Below are 12,678 nucleotides of genomic sequence, written 5' to 3' on the forward strand. Positions count from 1 at the left end.
CGCTGTGAGCGATGGCTCCCGCGGGCTCCGTCCCGGTAATTTATGGGGCTGTGCCATATAAATCACAGCAGCGAGCGGCTCCCAGACAGCTGCGTCCCCGGGGGCCACCCGGGACCCCGGGCTGCCCTGCTACCTGCTGAGTGATGCTGAGCCCCCGGGGAAGCGACTGGGATGGGGGCAAGAGAAAAAAAGCTTCACCTTTTCCACCCTTTTTTTTTCGCAGCTCCTCTCCCATTCCCAGCTTCTAAAGCAGAGGGATGGGTTGGTGCCCGCAGGGGATTGGGGTAGGTAGAGGGTGTCGGATGCACCAACATAGAATCGTAGAACCCCAGGTTGGGAAAGACCTTTGAGTCCAAACGTAGCTGTCCACTAATTAATCACATCCCTAAGGACTTCGTCTGCCCATCTTTTAAATGCCTCCAGGGAAGGGGACTCCACCACCTCCCTGGGTACCCTGTTTCAGTGCTTGAGAACCCCTTGGGTGAAGAAGTTTTTCCTGATGCCCAATCTGAACCTGCCCTGGTGCAGCTTGAGGCCATTCCCTCTCATCCCATCACCTGTCTCTTGGGAGAAGAGACCAGACCTCCTTCCAGGCAGTTGTAGACAGTGAGGAGGTCTCCCCTCAGCCTCCTTTTCTCCAGGTTAAACAACCCCAGGGCCCTCAGCTGCTCCTCTTGTCCTGCTCTGCCTTCTGGAGGGACTCCAAAGTGACCTTCAGCGCCTGATATGGTTTCTGTGGCTGCATCCTGCACCCAGAGAGCCCAAAACCCACCTGGGACCTGGAACACATGCTCAGCCCCAAGGGACGGTGACAGCGGGGCTGCGGGCAGGGACGGTGAAAGCAGGGAGCGAGCAGGGAAAAGGGCATTTTTGCCTCAATGTGCTAAGCAGATTGGAACCAGCTCTGGTTTAGTCATTGGCTCTGTTGGGAGGTCTGAGCTGGAGCGTCTCCCGCCCGTGCCCCCTCCCCACGATCAATCAAAGTTGCAGCAAATTAGCCCAGATGCTGGGAGATTCGGTTCAAATCCAGCTGTGGTTTGGATCGCGTTCGCATGCCTGGCTTCATGTGGGACCTGGGCTTTTGGACAGGATACAGCCCCCCGGTCTCCGCAGGGCCCTGTTTCCCAGCTCAGCCTCTCCCCAAAGCCCACACACATGTCTTTGATTATGGCGTGTTGGCCAGCCGGGCCGCATCCGGCACCGCCAGGAGCCTGCAGCCCCCGCTGGGAGCTCGCACTTCATTTTCCCAGCGGTGCCCGGGTACAACAGCCCCCCACGTCCCACCACCACAGCCCCAGCGCTTGGAAAGGGATCCACATCGCCTCCTCCTGGGCTGGGCTGAGGCCGGGAAGCTCATGACAGAGATGAGTGGCTCCACGCTGGATACGGATGGGTGCTGCCCAGCTCCTGGCATCAGGCAGGACCACGGGGATGCCTGTGCTGAGCCCTGCATGCTGCAAAATGAGGCTGGGGGCACAGGACCCTGCTAGGGGCTCCCAGGGTGCCCCCCAACATGAGAGGCTCCCCACAGCACGGCTGATGGGTGCTGCAGCCCTGCGAGGGTTCCCTTCCTTGTGGGGTGATCCTTGAGTGGATGAGGGGGGCCCTGCTCTGTGGAGTGATGCTTGATGGGGAAAGAGGACCCCTTCTTTGTGATGCTCAGGGGTGAGGAGGGCTCTTCTCCGTGGGGCAATGGGACCCCTTTCCTAGTGGGGTGATGCTCAGGTGGACGGGGGGCCCTTCTCCATGGGGAGATGCTTGATGGGGCAATGAAACCCCTTCCTTGTGGGGTATGGGGAGGGATTTCTTGCAGGGTGGCACTCGGTCAGATGAGGGCACCCAGAAATATTACCGCAAGGTGATATTTCATGGGGCAGTGGGAAGCTTTCATGTGGGGGATGTTCAGGTGCATGAGGGACAGAACCACACAGTGGCTGTGGTCAAGAGGGACCTCAAGAGGTCATCTTCTAACCCTTTGCTCAAGCAGGGCCAACCAGAGCCAGTTGTCCAGGACCTTGCCCAGGTGGCTTTTGAATATCCCCAAGGATGGAGACTCCATGAACCTCCCTGGGCAATCTCTGCCCACGCTCCTCTCATAGCGAAAAAGCATTTCCTGACTGTCCAAGAGACCTTCTGGGGTTCAATGTGTCCCCGTTGCTCCTGGTCCTGGCACTGGGCATGACTGAGCCCAGCCTGGCTCCAGCTTCTCTGCACCCTCCCCTCCAGGTCTGTATATACATCGATAAGGTCCCGTGAGCCTTCTCTTCTCCAGTCCTTTAATCTTCTTGGTGGTCCTTCTCTGGACTCTCTCCAGCACATTTGTCTCTCTCTTGTACTGGACGCAGCACTCCAGAGTGGCCTCCTCAGTGCTGACAACTCTCGTCCCAATGCAGCCCAGGCCACCACATACCTCCTTTGCCCCAAGGGCATGGTGCTGGCTCGTAGTCATCTTGGTGTCCACCAGGACCCACAGGGCTTTTTTTCTGCTGTCCAGGTGGGTGGCCCCCAGGCTGTCCTGATGCCTGGGGCTGTTCCACCACAGAGGCAGGGCTTCGCACTTCCCTTTGTTGAACCTCATGAGATCTCTGTCAGCTGGAGGGGGCAATGGGACCCTTCCTTGTGGGACAATTCTCAGTCAAACAAGGGCACCCATACCTGCAAGGCGATGTTTCAAGGGGCAACGGGACCCTTTTCTTGTAGAGTGATGCTTAACAGGGCAATGGGACCGCTTCCCTATGGAGTGACATTCAGATGGGTGAAGATCCAGTCCCCGTGGGAAGATGATTGATGGAGTGATGGGACCTCATCCCTTTCAGGTGATGCTTGGTAGAGTGATGCTCAGTCAAACAAGGGAGCCTATGACTTCCAAGGGAATGAGGCTCCCTTTATTGTGGAGTGATGCCTCATGGGATGATGGAACTGCTGCCTTTCAGGTGATGCTTGGTGGGCTGATGAGATCCCTTCCCTTTCAGGTGATGCTTGGTAGGGCAGTAGGACCCCTTCCTTGTGGGAAAATACTCAGGCTGGGTGAGAAACACTTCCAGTGAAGTGATACTTGGGGTAAGGGTGGTGGTGGTGGTGAGACCCCTTCCCCTTAGGACAACGATTTGTGAGCCAGTAGCATCCCTCCCTTGAGGGTGACTCGGTTGGACAAGAGCACCCATGCTTACAAGGTAATGTTCCATGGGGCAATGAGACCCTTTCTTGTAGAATGATGCCTGATGGAATGGCAGAACCTTTTCCCTTTTGGATGGTGCTTGGTGGGCTGATGAGACCCCTTCCCTTTCAGGTGGTGCTTGATGGAGCAATGGGACCCCTTCCCTTCTGGGTGATGCTTCATGGGGCAATACGACTCCTTCCTTCCGGGTGATGCTTTGTGGGGCAATAGGACTCCTTCCTTGTGGGGTGATACTTGGTCAGTCAAGAGCACCTATACCTACAGAGCAACATTTCATGGGGCAATAAAACTCTTTCTCATAGAAAGGGATGAGATGGCAGAACCTTTTCCCTTTCGGCTGGTGCTTGGTGGGCTGATGGGACCCCTTCCCTTCTGGGTCCTGCTTCACGGGGCAGTAGGACTCCTTCCTTTTGGGGCGACGCTTGTTGGGACAAGAGCATCCGTGCCTGCAAGGCAACATTTCATGGAGCAACGAGCCCTTTTCCTTGTAGGATGACACCTGATGGAATGACGGAACCCCTTCCCTTTCACCTGATGCTCCCCGCAGCTCTGACTCCCCCTTCCTCTTGGGACAACATCCATCCATCCTCCTCCTTCCTACCCTTTCCAAACCCACCGGTGACCTCCCCCTCTCCACCCACGAGGAGGATACGGTGACGGGAAGCCCACGAGATGGCAGCAAAGGGCTATGAGATGGGATAAGACCCCCCTTCTCTCTTGTCCGCCCCCTCGGGGGGACGCTTTTCCCCCCCACCCCCGCCGCCCCGGGGCCACCGACGCGCACCGAGTGCGCGTCGGTGGCCCCGGGGCGGCGGGGGTGGGGGGGAAAAGCGTCCCCCCGAGGGGATGGAGATGAAGATGCGCAGCCGGTTGCGGGTGGGCCGGCCCCGCTTGCTGACTAATCCCGGGGCTGAGTCACGGTTGCGGCGGGGAGCGCTGCGGCAGCGATTTCCCCCATCCACCGCATCCCTTCTCCTTCTTCTCCTCCTCAACCGGAGAACCCCGACGGGGAGTATGGAAAAAAAAAAAAGCAAAAAAGAGGGACACCCCCCCATAAAAAATCACCCTGATGGGGGATTAAGGCGGTTTGTTTGTTTGTTTGTTTTTTTGAGGGGGGGTTAAGGTGTTTTTTAGGGGGGCAGCAGCTTAAAATAGGATAAGGGGTGTTGGAGTGGGAGGGGCATTCCTTAAACCCTTCTGCAGGTATTTTGAGGGGGGAAAAAGGAATTGGGGGGGCTTGGGTCCCCATAGCAGCGATGCTGGCGGGCGAGGATGCTGCTGTCAATGACAACGCCGCTGTTGCTGTGGCGACCGCTATGATGCTTCGCCAGAGCAGAGTGAGGTCAGAAGGCTCCAGCAGGAATGGGGGGGGGGAGAATGGGGGGAAAGGGATGGGGGGAGGACCCACACACACGTGTATCCCCTCCCCGGACACGGCTCCAAGTCCATCTTGAGTGGGTGGAGGCTGAAACTTGGGATGAGGAGGGCAAAATTAATTCAACTGTGAAATTACAACCTGTCTGGTTGTGGGGTACTGGTGGTTTGAGGGGGGCACTGATGGTTTGGGGGGACCTTGCCCTAGGGGGAGCACAGGCCAGGTGCCACTGTGAGGCCAGAGGGTTCAGGTCAGCACAGAGCTGCAATGGGGTCCCCCCTCCCTACTCCAAATTCCCTCCATCCTCAACTTTGTGCTGCCCCATCCTCCTGCAGGACATCATGGTGGAACCCCTGGGTGGGTGCTCCTGGCATCACGGACACGGGTTCTTACGGGGGTGTGGGAGGGGAGGCGCTGCCCAGGACATTGCCGTGGGCAGGTGAACCCCCTGAGTGGGCACCTCTGGGGTCCTGTGCCACCACCTCCCATGAAGGGGGTGCTCAAGCAGCCCCACAGTGACACCAGGAGTCCGAGATGGGGGCACACTCCAGCCCAGTGGGGTGTTTGGAGGCTGATAGATACCCTGGGCCCCTGTGGGTACCACGGGTGAGCACCTCGAGTGGGGAACAGTGGGTGCCCCACACTGCAACGCTCGCGGCTGTGGGTCCCTCTGCTTGTGCCACGGTGGGTGCAGGGCCCCTGGGTGTGGAGTAGGAGCAGGGGGGTGGGGGTTACAGGAGGGGTGCAGGATGTGGGGTGGCTATGGAATGCAAGGTCCCTTAGTTTGGGAGCGGGAGCAGGAGGGGTGCGGGTTACAGAAGGGATGCGAGGGCCCTGGGTTTGGGACAGGAGCAGGAGGGATACAGGGTGCTGGAGGGGTGCAGGTTACAGGAGGGTTACAGGTTACAGGAGGGATGGAGGGTGCAGGAGGGATGCAGGTTACAGGAGAGGTGCAGGGGGGTTGCAGGGTGCAGGAGGGTGCGGATTACAGGAGGGGTACAGGTTACAGGAGGGATACAGGGTGCAGGAAGGATGCGGGATGCAGGAGGGATGCGAGGTGCAGGAGGGATGAGGGAGGAATGCAGGAGGGTTGCCGCGTGCTGGGGATTGCGGGGTGCTGGATGCTGCTCCTCCGCGCATCCTGAAGAGCCGGAGACCGCGGGGACCGGGAGGGGGGAGGGAGGCGGGGCCCCGTGCAGCCCGGACCCCCTGCCCGGCTCTGGGCCGTTGTCCTCCCCCCGCGCCGATATAAATAGTAGCGTCTTCCCGTTCTCTAAATTTCCTCGCTGACGTAGCGCTCACGTCATTGTGTAGGTTGATGCTTTTCTATGAATGAGCCGAGATCCCCGTTACTACGAGCCCGATCCTATAAAAGCCCCGCGCGCTGCGGATCGCGCAGCACCCGCCACCGGCGCCGTCCCCGCCGGCAGCCGCGGGGCCTCGGCACCGGGGGGGGGAGGCACCGGGGCCCGCGGGAGGTAAGGCATCGGCTGGCCCGCAGGTAAGCGGGAACCGGAGCCCGGGGCGGGGACGAGCGGCGGAGCCCCGCGGGACCGGGCGCTACACCTGCCCGCCCCGGGGAGGAGGGGGGGGGCGGAGGAACGGACACACGGACGGACAGACGGAGCGGGGAGGGGGCTCTGCGGCTGGAGGGGGGGCTGCGGGGGCGCTTGGCGCAGCCCCTCGTGCGGGACCGGGCGGCGGGGGCGGAGCAGCCCCGGGGGGGCGCACGGCAGGCCCGGCCCCCGCACCCCGCGGGGGGGAGGGGAAGGCGGGGAAGCGCGCTCCGTGTCCCGTCCTCCGCCTCCTCCCCCGGGGGGGGGGTGACACCGCTCTCCCAGCTCCGGACCCAGCCCCGACGGAACACCCCCACACCCCTCCGGCCCCATCCCGTCCGGCAACGCCGCCACCTTCGGGTTCCCCCGCGCCCCGGTGCTACCGGTCGCGCAGCCCGGGGCTGGGAAGGGGTGTCGATCGCCTTCACCCCGGTGTTGCCCCCTCGGGGGCATCGGAGGAGCGCGGAGACCCCGTCGAGGAGAGCCCGAGTCAGCGCATCGGCACCTTGGCTCTAGACTGCTTACTGCTGCGTAGGGACAGGACAGTAACAGTCTACAGTCATGGCTACTGAAGCATGACCCACCGCCCGCACCGGCACCGCCACCGGCACCGGCCCCGCCACTGGCACCAGACCCTGCCCCGGCCCCGGCCGCACTACCGGCACCGAACAGGCACCGAACCGGCACCGAACCGGCAACAACTTCCCCCACCTGCTCCCCTACCGGCCCCGCTACCAGCACCTGCCTCTGCCCCGGCACGAGCACCGGCACTGCTACAGGCACCGACCCTGCCACCAGTCCCGACTCCACCACCGGTACCGGAACAGGCACCGGTTCCCCCACCGGCCTCACTACCGGCCCCAGCCTCTGCCCCGCACCACCACCAGCACTGCTACCGGCTTCGACGCTGCCCCCCGCCCTGCTCCCACCGCCGGTCCCGGTCCCGCCGGTGCCCGCGCCGCCGCAGCCCGGGGGGCGGAGCTGTCCGTGGTGCTGACCGTCGGGGCTCGCTGCCCGCCGCGGGGGGGCGATGGTGGTGGAGGCAGCGCAGCGCGGAGGGGGGGTCCCGGTGCCCGCCGCTCACCCGCTCTCTCTTTCCCTCCCCCTGCAGACATCGAGCCCCCCCCACCCCTCCGGCGGACACCCCCGGCCCAGGTAGGGGGGGTCCCCCCCACCGGCGGGGCGGACACGAGTGGGCGGGCGGGGAGCGTGGGATGGGATGGGGGGGGGATGCTACCGATAATCCCCACAGGACCGGGAGCCCCCCAACGCCCCCGTGGGACCGGGCCTCTCGCTGCGGTGGCGGGGCCGCCTCCTCGCCGTCGCCAAGGCACCGGGTGCCCCTCCTCTCCCCGTCCCTCCCTCCCTCCCCACCCCCCCCCCCCCCTCCGACGCCGCTCGGGCGACCGTGGCTTTAGATTGTTACTGTGCTGCTGGGGGGGTAACAGTCTACAGCCATGGTCGCCGGGCCCGGCGCACTCGCACCGCGGGCAGCACCGGCCCCTCCACCCTACGGGGGTCCCGTCGGGGGGGTTCCGCCTCCCGGGGCAGTAGGAGCTCACATGCAGAGTGCAGCTGACCGCACATCAATTCTTACTGTTCGAGGGGCGCGGGCACCGAGCGGCTCCCCCTCGGGCAGCGGGAACGGTGGGCACTCGTCCTGGATGGATCCCCCATCCTTCTCCCCCCTTCCCGCCCCCCCAGACCCTCGCGTGCCCTCCCGGTCGGGATTCGTCCTGGACACCCCCCCCTCCAACATCGTTTTCCTCCCTCCCCGCCCCCGCAACCCCTCACCTGCCCTCCCGGCGGGGACTCACCCGGGACCCCCTGTCCTACCCCACTCCCCGCCGCCCTCACCCGCCCACCCGGCGGGGATTCGTCCTGGACCGCTCCATCCTTTCCCCCTCGCTCAGCAGTCCCTCTCCTGCCTTCCCCACGAGGATTCACCCTGGACCCCCCCCCCCCCGAATCCCTCTCCTCCACGGGGATTCACCCTGGACCCCCCCATCCTTCCTCCCGCGGAGATTCACCCTGGACCCCCCATCCCTCCCCTCCGCGGGGATCCACCCTGGACGCCCCCATCCTGCCCACCCCTCCCTTGCCCCTCCCCTGCCCTCCCGGCGGGGCCCCGGGGCCGCTCGGTCGCTGCTCCCGCCGCATCCCTGAGAGCATCGGCATCTCCGCTCGCTGCCCCGGTCCCCCCCGCCGCTGCCGATGGATGCGGGGCCGGTGCCTCTATCGCAGCGCGGCGGGGCCGAGCGGGGCGGACCGGGAGCGGGGGCGGCGGCGGGTTGCACAACTCGCCCTGCGGGGCCAGGAGATTCCTTAGAGGCAAAGTCAGAGCGGCCCGGGCTGCCCCGGCACTGGGCACCGGGCCCTCGGCAGCGGGAGGCCACCGGTGCTGGCCGGGCAGAGCCCCTCGCAGGGGCACTGGGATGCGGAGCCAGGGACGTGGGGAGAGCTGGAAGGGAGGAAGCTGATCCAGGGGAGTGGGGACACTGAGGATGGAGGGCGGACAGGACCAGGCAGGGTGAGGGGTGGCAGGATGGGGACACGGGTCCCGAACAAGGAGCTGCAGCCCTGGGGTGGGGGGGCATAGCTGCCATGAGTGCCCCAGGACACCTAAACCCAACTGGGGCTGTGCCAGGCATGACCCCCTGCCCACACTCCCCCTCTCCAAGGTCAGAGCACCCCGTTGGGATCTGCCCTCGCCCTGACTACCACAGCCACTGCCACCTTCCCAGGGCTCAGGGTCACCGTGGGCAGGTGTTATCTCAGCCACTGAGGCTCCTCCACGCGCTGCCCCGTCTCCTGCCAGCCACCTTCACCTCTCGCTTTGTGTGCTGATGCACCGCACACCTCCAGGCACGGCCCCAGCAGCACTCAGGTAAAGCCACAGCGGCATTCAGCATAGCGCACCGCGGTCCAGCGCTGCCAAGGTGCCGCCAGCCACAGAAATCACCCTCCATCCTCTGGAAAAACTCCTTGCTTGCGCCCATGGTGGGCAGTGGCAATGGCAGCGCAGCGAGGTCCAGGCCACAGCGGCCTCTGGGTCCCTTCCAGGGCATCTCCAGGTGAGGGGACACATCCTTCACCGCAATCCCTCGCACCCTGCGTTCCGGGCCTGGGAATGCTCCAGCTGTGCAGTTGTTGTTCTGAAGGCCAAGTCTCTCCTGCTGACATCTTGGAATTAAGTTTTGCTTTCAGAGTCCTTAAAAATATCCTGGATTTCTGACATCGGGACTGGGCTTCCGAGGGCGCTTCCAAGCCACTGGGCTTAGGGCCAGCCATCGGCGCTGGGAGACAGAGGCCATCCAGCTCCCATGCTCCTCCTCAGCGCAGAGATCGCAGCGGTGCCAGGAAGGAACGTGGCAGTGCCAGGGACGAAGGCAGTGCCCTCCCCAGCTGAGCCGTTACCTGACATTCCCACAGCAGGATGGTGCTCAGCGGGGCACAGGCATGGCACAAGTGCTGCCTTACCTCAGCCTCGCTCCCAGCGGCTCCCAACACTTCATCCGGGAGGGTGGGAAGGATCTTCCCAGGGGACCTGCAGCAGCTGTGCCCCCCCTCTGGCCCCCCAGCTGGTCTTGCACTGCAGCGAGGGTCCCCAAGGAGGGTCCCCCCGCCAGGGTTTCTCCATGCACCCCCAGGAGAGCAGATAGCCCCAAAACCCAGCTTCTCTTTGAAGCCTATGACCCACTGCCGGCTTTGTAAAGGGGCACCAGTGCCACGCTGGCACCACAGGAATTTGGGGTGGGAGACACAGGGTGAGGTGCTGCTGCCCCCCAAGAGGCAGGGCAGCCGCCCCCCGCCCCTGGCTGCTTGCCCGCCGCACACGCTGCTGTTGCCATCCGAGTGCTCTTGGCCAAACGGCCTTTTGTGATTCAGCCGTGTTTATCCCAGCCTGCAGCCCGGCCCAGCGTGGGTTTCCATGGAAAACTTCCATCCAAAACAAGAAGAGAAGGAGCTACAAGCAGGAGTGACTCAGCCACAACTGGAAGCTTCTGCGGGTGAAGCGGGGAGGGGAGGGCTGTTCCCTGGGGCTCGGTCCCAAGGTGGCCCCCAGGTCTCGCCCTCCCCTCGCAGGCAGGAACCGGGCTGGCTCCAGGGTCCCGCGATGTAAAAGCACCTGCGGAACACACCACCTTCCCAGAGCACCCCCTGCCCAGCTCCTTGGACAGGGGAGGAAGAGTGTGAGATGAGTAAGGCTCAAACCCCAGCAAGATCCGCACCAGTGCCTGGCGAGCCCTGCGCAGGCGGCTGGCACAGCGGGCAGCAGAGGAGGGCCTGAGTCAGCGGCAGCGCAGGGAGAAGGGATGCAGGGAGCTGGGCAGAAGTGGTGGGTGTTTGTGGGGAGACAGCAGGAGTGGCAGCGTCTCTGCTGCTGCGGATCTTCTCCCTGGGACACTAGGAGAGAGCCGGGGGCTCTGCTCTGCCCGGACATGCTGCCCACAGCACGAGCGCAGCCGCAGGCCCTGGGGCCAGGCAGGGGCTCTGACGGCTGCGCTGCAGGGTGGAAAGGGCCCAGATGGGGAGCAGAGGGCTGACACCCACCCCTACTGAAACATCCAGGCTGCTGGGTGACACCCGTGCCATGCCCAGAGCCCCCGTGTCCCAGGCCAGCGTCACAGCTGTCACCTGGAGCTCAGGCTCCTTCCATCACCCTCCCAGCAGTGCCGCTGGCTCAGAGATCACGACCACCATGTGCAGGTTTCGGGGGAAAAACGAGCTTCCCTGAGCCATGCGGGGCAGGGGGAGAAGAAACCCGCAGGGTCCCAGGCCCTCGGTTGGTCTCATCTCCAGGCTCACCTTCATGGGCGGCCAACAAGGGCAGCTACATCCCAGGACCAGCAGCAACGGGAACAGACCTGGACCTGGGAGAGGCAGGCAGGGACCAGCATGAAGGTGTCTCACTGGTGGAAAAGGAGGCAGAATTCCCAGAACAAACCTCAGCATCCGGCAGGGACACACGGTGATGCCCACTGGAGCCACTTCCCTTCTTCCATCACACCAGAGCTGGGCATGTCCTTCTGGCCCTTCTCACAGAGGCACCTCCCATGGATTATATGCTTTATTAATTTGTTTAAATCAGTGCAGGAGCTGCCTGGCAAAATCCAGCTTTTTACACACACTGGGAAGAGGCTGCAGGCGCTGTTGCAGTCCAGCTCAGGTCGCCCATCCCTCAACACCCTTCCACGAGCCACCAACGGAGCCTCCTGCCAAGCCAGGATCGTTCTGCACACTCACCACACGCTTGACTCCTTCCCCATTCTTAAAACCCACGGTGCGTCCCCGCAGGAGTGGGGAGATGCCAGGCAGCGGCTGCGGGACCGCAGTGCGGGCTGGCGGCTGGGCAGCGCCGCTCGGCAGCAGCTGCGGTGAGCAGACGTGGCTGCAGTGCCTCCTCCGCGCCATCCCGCCGAGCTGCTGTGCTGAGAAAGCACCAGGGCGAACTGTAGCTCTGCGATAATTAAACAGCTAACGGCGGGCTGGCAAAGCACTGTGTGCTGCCATCCTTCAGCGGGATCAGGTGCAGGGTGCTTTGTCACTGCTGGAAAATGCGTTCGGCCTTGCTCCCTGGAGCTGCTGCAGGGCACGCAGCACAGAGCTGCAACTCTCCTCACCAAAAACTGCTGCTGGTGTTGCCAGCGCAGTGACAGAAACCTTACGAGTTCACATTAGATGTGCCAGAGCCCTCCTAGAGCTGCACCGTGAGGTGGCAAAGCAGGCAGGCACTGCCCAAGCCCCACCAGGCCCCCAGGACAAGGGCATACTCTGGAACCAGCCCCATCCTCCTGCCACAACCACTGTCCTCCTGCCACTCAGGGGCAAAACCAACCAACCAACCAACCAGAGGGCATAAAACTCACAGGCCTGAGAACTGTGCGCTCACTGGGTTCTGCCCCGGCGCCCACTCCTGCACCACAGCATTTACCATCCCTCACACTACCAACACTGCACTGCTCAGCTGCTCTCCAACTCCCAGCACTGCAGGGTGCAAATCACAAGTTTTCATCCAATTTCTGTCTTTTACCAACTCTATTGCACCACAGCTTCAAGGAAACTGTGGTTAGGGACACCCTGCATGCACAGACCTGGGCTGCAGACTGGAGAGCCCAGCCTGCCCTCGCATTCAAGCAATTGTAACAACAATAAAGACTTCCGTGTGCTTTGGGAAAACATCAGAGCCAAAATCATAGCAACAAGTTTTTCTTGTTCACAAAGGCACTTTGTACAGAGGAAGATAGAAAAGATCTCCCAACACTCGCATGCTGAACCAGCAGACATTTAATTCCTGAAATGAACACCAGCCCTGGCACTACCAGAGAAGCGAGGGATTTCCAGACCTGCTGGGAGGTTGGATTAATCACTTTCACCAGGAATATGAAAACCACAGACCTTTAAGGTGTAACAGCTCAAGAGCTGAGTGGTCCACAGGCAACTGTGGCTGAGCTGGGAACCCAATTCTGAACTGTTCAAGTCTCTGAAAGCAGCTAAAGTAGACAATGTCACCCTCCTGTCCCCAAGCCCCTCATCATCACATCTACACTCTTGTATACAACAGCTGC

This window comes from Cuculus canorus, chromosome 20 (assembly GCF_017976375.1).
Source record: "Cuculus canorus isolate bCucCan1 chromosome 20, bCucCan1.pri, whole genome shotgun sequence".
NCBI lineage: Eukaryota > Metazoa > Chordata > Aves > Cuculiformes > Cuculidae > Cuculus > Cuculus canorus.